General features: G+C 45.8%; 1 protein-coding gene across 1 annotated transcript in view; it reads right to left on the bottom strand.

The window, feature by feature from the left end:
• LOC144576525 (uncharacterized) overlaps positions 1 to 8,921 on the bottom strand; it is a 55,122-nt gene that overhangs the window by 44,817 nt on the left and 1,384 nt on the right. The gene's annotated exons all lie outside the window — the stretch shown is intronic.

Below are 8,921 nucleotides of genomic sequence, written 5' to 3'. Positions count from 1 at the left end.
CTTTAGAGGCCAGGGAGGAGTGGGAAAAAGTGAAGGCTCCCAGGATGCAATGCCAGAAACATAGTGATGTCCTTGGGTAGAGGCCCTGGGGGGAGCTGATGCTTACTGGGGGCAGTGGCACCTGAGGGAGGTAGGTATGGAGGGGCATCTTTGTGTGGATTGGGGAGGGAGCCTGAAGGGGCACAGGGTGAAGTTCAAATCATGGCTGAGGCCAGTTCAGGCTGAGGGTGAAGGTGCCTGGGAGGGCATGAGAGTCAAGCCAGGTTTGGGGGACAGGCCAGAGAGTTTCTGAGTATGGGTCTGTTGAGGGATCCAGTATGACTGGAGCCAGACAGGGAGTTAGGGGGATTCAGAGTGAAGGGTTGGATCCCAGACATGTGTACAGCCTAGGAGGGAAGAGGAAGGGTGACAGGGAGCATAAAGTCCATGGATAGTAGGTATGTGTCCTGTCAACCTTATATCATACAAAAATGTAGGAGTGAGTTGGAAGAGTTTATTGAAGTGAAAAGCTGGAAATGGCCATTCAGGAAAACACACACTCCAGGGAAATGGGCACAGTGGTCCCAAGACAAGAGTTAAATTCTTGCTTAGATTTTCAATTAACCATTTTTACTAGCCCAAACAGTCTTCACGTAATGTTTCCTTCTGTCCTAACTGCTCTGCTTGTACCATTGGGAGGATTTCGAATGCTGTCCTGTTTGGAGAAGCCATGTTACTCTCTTTACACTTTATAGTAATTCGGGTTGGATCATCTCTGTGCTATGCTCAGAGATGCTTCATCCTCCATATGAGGTGGAGGAAAAGGAGACATATCTGACCCATTCACGTGTGTTTGTGAAAAAGGCAGCAAGCAAATATTCAGTTTTAGGAGTTAGGTTCACACTGGAGGGAGAGGTCAGAGCCCTTCAGAGGGAACGTTTATGAACAAATAACAGATGATTAAATTATCTAAAGCAAATACCTTTTCTACTTGAGAATATAGTGTTTCTAGTTAAATTATGCAAGTCATTCAGCAATCTAATGTTTCATGTAATATTTTTGATCCCACTAATTATTCTTATCTCTATTTCTTGTTTTTTATTTTTCCTTTCCTCTTATTTCTTATTTTATGTTATCTATTTAATGCTTAATGAAAAAATACACCACTTCAAAATAGCACCTGCAGCACAGGAAGATAAATTTTTTTTTTTTTAACTGGGGATGGGTGGTGGCTCGCCTCAGGGCGGACCGTCCGCCTGCTTGCTCCCAAGATCCAACTACAAGCTTTTTAGGGAAGATAAATTTTAAGATTTTTTTCTCCAAAGGATATTGGAATGTAACTGTCAATTCACAATTATAAAGAAATGTGGACATATATGTGTGTGTGTATATATACAAGTATATCCATACCTATATATACACACATACATACATATATGTATATGAGTGTGGATAAATTTTTTTTTTTGAGACAGTCTTACTCTGTGTGTGTGTGTGTGTATGTATTTTTTCTTAGAGACCACATCTTGCTATGTTGCCCAGGCTGGAGTACAGTGGCATGATCATACATTACTGCAGCCTGGAACTCTTGGGCATTAGTAATCCTCTCGCCTCAGCCTCCCAAGTAGCTAGGACTACAGGCATGTGTCCCCTTGCCCAGGTAACTTTTACATGTTTTTGTAGAGATGAGGTTTTACTGTGTTGCCCAGCCTGGTCTTGAGCTCCTGGTCCGAAGCTTGGCCTCCCAAATGGTGGGATTACAGATATGAGCCACCATGCCTGACTGACAAAAATATTAAGAAAAGTTCGTTTTATGTTGTCCACTCACCTATATTTCCTTATAATAAAACAGTTTTGGCTGGGCATGGTGGCTTATGCCTATAATCCTAGCACTTTGGGAGGCCAAGGCAGGTGGATCACCTGAGGTCAGGAGTTTGAGGCCAGCCTGGCAAACTTGGTGAAGCCCTGTCTCTACTAAATAAACAAAAAAATTAGCCAGACATGGTGGTGCAAGCCTGTAATCTCAGCTACTTGGGAGACTGAGGCACAAGAATTGCTTGAACCTGGGAGGTGGAGATTACAGTGAGCCAAGGCTGTACCACTGTACTCCAGCCTGGGCACCAAAGGGAGACTCTATCTCAAAAAAAAAAGTTTTAATTAAAACAAAAAGAAACTGTTTCTCATTATATGAGAGTGGGAAAAATGAGGGAGAAAGCCTGTTTGCAGCCACCTGTCCAGAACCCCAGGATTAAGGAGTTTATAGACAGGACTGAGGGTTAGGTGTAGTGTGTCTCCAGCCACCTGTCCAGAGCCCTGAGATTGAGGTTATAGAACAGGACTAGGGGCTAGGTAGGTGCAGTGGCTCATGCCTATAATCCATGCACTCCGGGATACTGAGGCTCAAGATCACTGAGGCTGCAGTGAGGTCTGATTATTCCACTACTGCAGCCTGGGTGATAGAGCTATACCATGTCTCAAAAAAGAAAAAAAAGAATGTAGAACAGAACTGACAGAACTGGAGTCCACTCACGTTACCCAGGAAAACTAGGTATTTACACTGAGGCTTGATGGGATAGAAAGAAAGGCTTTTATTGCAGGGCCCAGGCACGTAGGATCAGGAAGGTAAAGGTTCAAATCCCGGCCTCCCATAAGGTATGTTGGCTCACACCTGTAATCCCAATGTTTTCAGAGGCTAAGGTGGGCGGATCACTTGAGGTCAGAAGTTTGAGACCAGCCTGGCCAACATAGTAAAACCCTGTCTCTACTAAAAATACAAAAATTAGCCAGATGTGCTAGCAGATGGCTGTAATCCCAGCTACCTGGGAGACTGAGGGAGGAGGATCACTTGAACACAGGAGACAAAGGCTGCTGTGAACTGAAACTGTGCCACTGCACTCCAGCTTGGGTGACAGAGGAAGACTCCATCTCAAGAAATAAAACATATGGCTAGGCACTGTGGCTCACACCTGTAATCCCAGCACTTTGGGAGGCCGAGGCGGGTGGATCACCTGATGTCAGGAGTTCAAGACCAGCCTAGCCAACATGGTGAAACCCTGTCTCTACTAAAAATACAAAATTAGCTGGGTGTGGTCACATGCACATGTAATCCCAGCTACTCAGGCAGGAGAATCACTTGAACCCAGGAGGCAGAAGTTGCAGTGAGCCAAGATCACGCCATTGCACTCTGGCCTGGGCAAAAAGAGCGAAATTGTATGAAAAAAATAGAAATGTTAGGGCCGGGCGCAGTGGCTCATGCCTGTAATCCCAGCACTTTGGGAGGCCGAGGCGGGTGGATCACGAGGTCAAGAGAACCAGACCATCTTGGTCAACAAGGTGAAACCCCGTCTCTACTAAAAATATAAAAAATTAGCTGGGCATGGTGGTGCGCGCCTGTAATCCCAGCTACTCAGGAGGCTGAGGCAGGAGAACTGCCTGAACCCAGGAGGCAGAGGTTGCCGTGAGCTGAGATCGCGCCATTGCACTCCAGCCTGGGTAACAAGAGCGAAATTCCATCTCAAAAAAAAAAAAAAAGTTTTTGGTAGAGATGAGGACTCCCGGTGTTGCCTAAACTGGCTAGGAACTCATGAGCTAATGCAATCTTTCTGGCTAGGCTTCACAAAGTGCTGGGATTACACTGTCACCTGACGGCACTCAGAAATAAATGCCAGCAGTCCAAGAGCAAAAAGCTGTGGACTCAGTTTGACAGAGCCGTCACTCAGAGACCTAGGGCTTAGAGTTGGAAATACTCTGAAAAGCAACAACACTTCCAGTAAGGCCTTAGGATCCAGCTCTGTCATCAGAAAATATAACGGTTACCGGGCAAGGTGGCAGGGATGTGTGTATGTGTGTATATATACATATATAAAGTTCAGAACAAGTTTCTTCCGATCAAAAGCCCAATACCTAAAAGTGAGGGATAACAGAGGTGCCATAGTCAGACTTGCTGCATCAGAAGTACCTTTTTGAAAACCAAATATTCTACATGGTTGGCTATGGTATACACTGTATTGTATACAATTCTCTCTCACAATTATTATTATTTTTTTTTTTAAGACGGGGTTTCACCATGTTGGTCAGGCTGGTCTTGAACTCCTGACCTCAGGTGATCTGCCCGCCTTGGCCTCCAAGTGTTTGGATTACAGGCGTGAACCACCATGCCTGGCCTTTATTTTTTTCTTTTCTTACAGACTGGGTTTCAATGAAACTGCCCAACAGGTTCACCTTGCCCAGACAACAGATTTATCAAGACAGGGGAATTGCAAGAGAGAGTAATTCATGCAGAGCCAGATGTGCAGAGACCAGATTTGTGTGTGTGTGTTTGTTTTTGAGATGGACTCTCACTCTGTTGCCAGGCTGGATTGCAGTGGCGCGATCTCGGCTCACTGTGACCTCCACCTCTGGGTTCAAGCAATTTTCCTGCCTCAGCCTCCCGAGTAGCTGGGACTACAGGTGTGCACCACCATGCCCAGATAATTTTTGTATTTTTAGTACAGACAGGATTTAACCATGTTGACCAGGATGGTCTCAATCTCCTGACCTGGTGATCTACCCACCCTGTCCTCCCAAAGTGCTGGGATTACAGGCATGAGCCACCGCACCAGGCCAACCAGAGTTTTATTATTACTGAAATCAGTCTCCCTGGATAATCCAGCAGGTGGGGGATCAGAAAGTGGGGACTGCTGATTGGTCAGGTTGGAGATGAAATCATAGGCAGTCAAATTGAGTTTTTCTTGCTATCTTCTGTTCCTGGGTGGGATCACAAAACTATCTGAACCAGATTACCATTCGGGGTATTTTCGGCTGGTGGTACTTCAGAACACACGGTCTGTAAAAAATATCTTAAGCGCTGATCTTAGGTTTTACAACAGTGATGTTGTTCCCAGGAGCAATTTGGGAAGGTTCAGACTCATAGCCAGAGGCTACATGGCCCCTAAATCATATTTTCTAATCTTGTAGCTAATTTTTTAGTCCTATAAAAAATTAGACCATAGCCGGGCGCGGTGGCTCACACCTGTAATCCCAGCACTTTGGGAGGCCGAGGCGGGTGGATCACGAGGTCAAGAGATCGAGACCATCCTGGCCAACATGGTGAAACCCCATCTCTACTAAATACAAAAAAAATTAGCCGGGCATGGTGGCACATGCCTGTAATCCCAGCTACTTGGGAGGCTGAGACAGGAGAATCGTTTGAACCCAGGAGGCGGAGGTTGCAGTGAGCTGAGAATGCGCCATTGCACTCCAGCCTGGGTAACAAGAGTGAAACTCCATCTCGAAAAAAAAAAAAAAAATTAGACCAGTCCAGACTGGTCCTTAGGCAAGAAGGGTTTTTTTGGGGGGCAGGGTGAGAGTGGAGGGGAAGGGCTATTTTCATTTTTGTTTCAGAGTTAAACTGTAAGCTAAATTCCTTTCCAAGGTTAGTTTGGTCTATGCCCAGGAATGAACAAGGACAGCTTGGAAGTTGGAAGCAAGATGGAGTCAGGTCAGATCTCTTTTCACTGTAATAGTTGTCTCATATATAAAATTATATTTTGAGACTCAATCTTGAAAACAAACAAACAAAAAACTCTGGTCTCCTGCACATCCAGCTCTGCATGAATTATTCTATCTTGTGTAGGGCTGTTGGGTCCCAAGGGTTGTGGGGTGTCCCTTATGCTGTACTGAAGTGCAGGATCCGAGAAGTAGAGACAGGACACTGAAGAACTGGTGAAGAGAAGCTGGACTTGGGGGGCCATGAAACCTATGAGCAGAGATCAGCAGGGGCCTCAAATGCCCAGAAGCATCTGTATTTGTTAGGTACAAGCAGGGGGCAGGGTCGTAAGTGAGGTCATCATCTATAAGCTTAGTGATAGGGCATACATAATCACGTGAGTCACAAGCGTGGGGGCCACCCCATTATGTCACTTGGGCAGAGAGGAGGGCCATGCACAGTAGAGGATCGCATACAGAAAAGGAGTCCACCCCTGTTAGGTCACCGAGGCAAGGAGGTGGGCTGTGTGCAACAGGTGTCATATGCAACACTTATTATCGGGGGCTAGAGACTTTAAAGCATTTCTAATAGAAGGATACTGTAAGCCAATGCAGTGGGAGCTGACAGACTTGTGCTCTTCTCTTAGATATTTATGGGAGGATGATTTGAGCTAGCATAGACTCAAGAAAAGACTGACAGGGTGTACAGCTGCCATGACTGGTCACACCAGAGGGTGTGACCTCGGCTATTTCCAGGATCTCAGGCCTGAGGTCTACTTTCCACAGGAACTAGATGCAAGGTACTACAACTCCTTTATCAGGAGAGGCTCTTGCTCCAAGCCTGCCATACAGCATATGACCTTCCCTTTCAGGCAGGGACGCCACCGCCTGGGTCCTTGGTTCTTGTCCTGGTCTGGCTGTTTTACCATGTACTGCTTCTGTTCTGTGACTTCTCTAGGCATTCCTCCTACTACAAACTACTACATGGTTATATGGAAGAATTATATAAATCAGCACTAAATGTGTCAGTACAGCTCTGACTACATACAATTCCTATTGGTTATATAGAAAGATAATATGGGACTAAGTATGTTAGAGATGTAAGTATTAAATATGATTATATAAGCTAGATATATGTAAGCAGTAAGTTGGCCGGGCACGGTGGCTCAAGCCTGTAATCCCAGCACCTTGGGAGGCCAAGGCGGGTGGATCACAAGGTCAAGAGATTGAGACCATCCTGGTCAACATGGTGAAACCCCGTCTCTACTAAAAATACAAAAAATTAGCTGGGCATGGTGGCATACTCAGGAGGCTGAGGCAGGAGAACTGCCTGAACCCAGGAGGCGGAGGTTGCGGTGAGCCGAGATCGCGCCATTGCACTCCAGCCTGGGTAACAAGAGCAAAACTCCGTCTCAAAAAAAAAAAAAAAAACCCATCTTAAAAGACCCCATCTTAAAAAAAAAAAGACAAAGAAAAAAAATCAACATCAAAAACCAAATGAATGTTCCTAGTAGATGCAAAAAAAAAAAAGCATGTGACAAACCTCAACATCTCATGATTAAAAACAATAAAGTAGCTGGGCACAATGGCTCTCGCCTCTAATCCCAGCACTTTAGGAGGCGGAGGTAGGTGGATCACTTGAGGTCAGGAGTTCGAGACCCTCGTAACCAAAATGGAGAAACCTTGTCTCTATTAAAAACACAAAATTAGCTGGGTGTGGTGGTCCATGCCTGTAATCCCAGCTACTCGGGAGGCTGAGGCAGGTGAATCATTTGAACACTAGAGGCAGAGGCTGCAGTGAGCCGTATGGCACCAGTGTACTCCAACCTGAGCAACAATAGTAAAACCCCACAATAGAAATTCTAAGAGATACACTAAGAACAAAGAGCCGGGTGCAGTGGCTCACGCCTGTAATCCCAGCACTTTGGGAGGCCGAGGCGGGTGGATCACGAGGTCAAGAGATCGAGACCATCCTGATCAACATGGTGAAACCCCGTCTCTACTAAAGATACAAAAAATTAGCTGGGCATGGTGGCGCGTGCCTGTAATCCCAGCTACTCAGGAGGCTGAGGCAGGAGAATTGACTGAACCCAGGAGGCGGAGGTTGTGGTGAGCCGAGATGGCGCCATTGCACTCCAGCCTGGGTAACAAGAGCGAAACTCCATCTCAAAAAAAAAAAAAAAAAAAAAAGCTCAAAATGGAGTTCCCTGCTGTGACAGGAAGATCAGAGGAGCCAAACCAGGCGAGGTGGCTCATGCCTATAATCCCAGCACTTTGGGAGGCTGAAGTAGGTGGATCACCTCAGGTCTGGAGTTCGAGACCAGCCTGACCAACACCGAGAAACCCCGTCTCTACTAAAAATACAAAATTAGCCAGGCATGGTGGTGCATGCCTGTAGTACCAGCTACTCAGGAGGCTGAGGCAGAAGAATCACTTGAACCAGGGAGGCAGAGGTTGCAGTGAGCTGAGATTGCACCATTATACTCCAGCCTGGGCAACAAGAGCAAAACTCCATCTAAAAAAAAAAAAAAAAAGGGAGAGGATCAGAGGAGCCTCCTTACACCTTCTTCCTTTTAGAGTTAAGACATAGCAACTGACCTACATTCATGTTAATTGGACATCATCAGACTCATAAAACAGATTCCAGCCTGGTGCAGTGGCTCAGGCCTATAATCCCAGCACTTTGGGAGGCCGAGGCGGGTGGATCACGAGGTCAAGAGAACGAAACCATCCTGGTCAACAAGGTGAAACCCCGTCTCTACTAAAAATACAAAAATTAGCTGGGTATGGTGGCACACGCCTGTAGTCCCAGATACTCAGGAGGCTGAGGCAGGAGAATTGCCTGAAACCAGGAGGCGGATGTTGCGGTGAGCCGAGATTGCGCCATTGCACTCCAGCCTGGGTAACAAGAGCGAAAGTCCGTCTCAAAAAAAAAAAAAAACAGATTCCGTGGCAGTAAGACAAATTACAAGCACCTTCTAAGGGGACTTAAAGAAAATGGAAATTCATGCCTCAGAATTCATAAAATCTGGTGACACAGGCCTGTTTTTTGGGCTGGGATGGAATCAGGTGACACAGAACAGGCCCTCTTTCTACAGTATTCCTTCCTACAGCCTCTAAAAAATTTTTTTTAAATATGCATTTATATATATTTCCATAGGTTTCTGGGGAACAGGTGGTATGCAATTACATGAGTAAGTTCATCACTGGGGCAGCATACACTGAACCCGATTTGTAGTCTTTTATCCCTCACCCCCTTCCCACCCTTTCCCATCCTCCCCAGTCCACTAAGTCCAATGTATCATTGTTATGCCTTTGCATTCTCAGAGCTTAGCTCCCACGTATAAGTGAGAACATAAGTTATGTTTGGTTTTCCATTCCCGAGTTACTTCACTAAGAATAATAGTCTCTAATCCCATCCAGGTTGCTGCGAATGCCATTAATTCACTCCTTTCTATCTGCCTTTAAATTTTAGA

This window comes from Callithrix jacchus, chromosome 22, assembly GCF_049354715.1.
Source record: "Callithrix jacchus isolate 240 chromosome 22, calJac240_pri, whole genome shotgun sequence".
NCBI lineage: Eukaryota > Metazoa > Chordata > Mammalia > Primates > Cebidae > Callithrix > Callithrix jacchus.
Note: the sequence above shows the minus strand (reverse complement) of the source record. Positions and strands in the feature narration are given on the sequence as shown.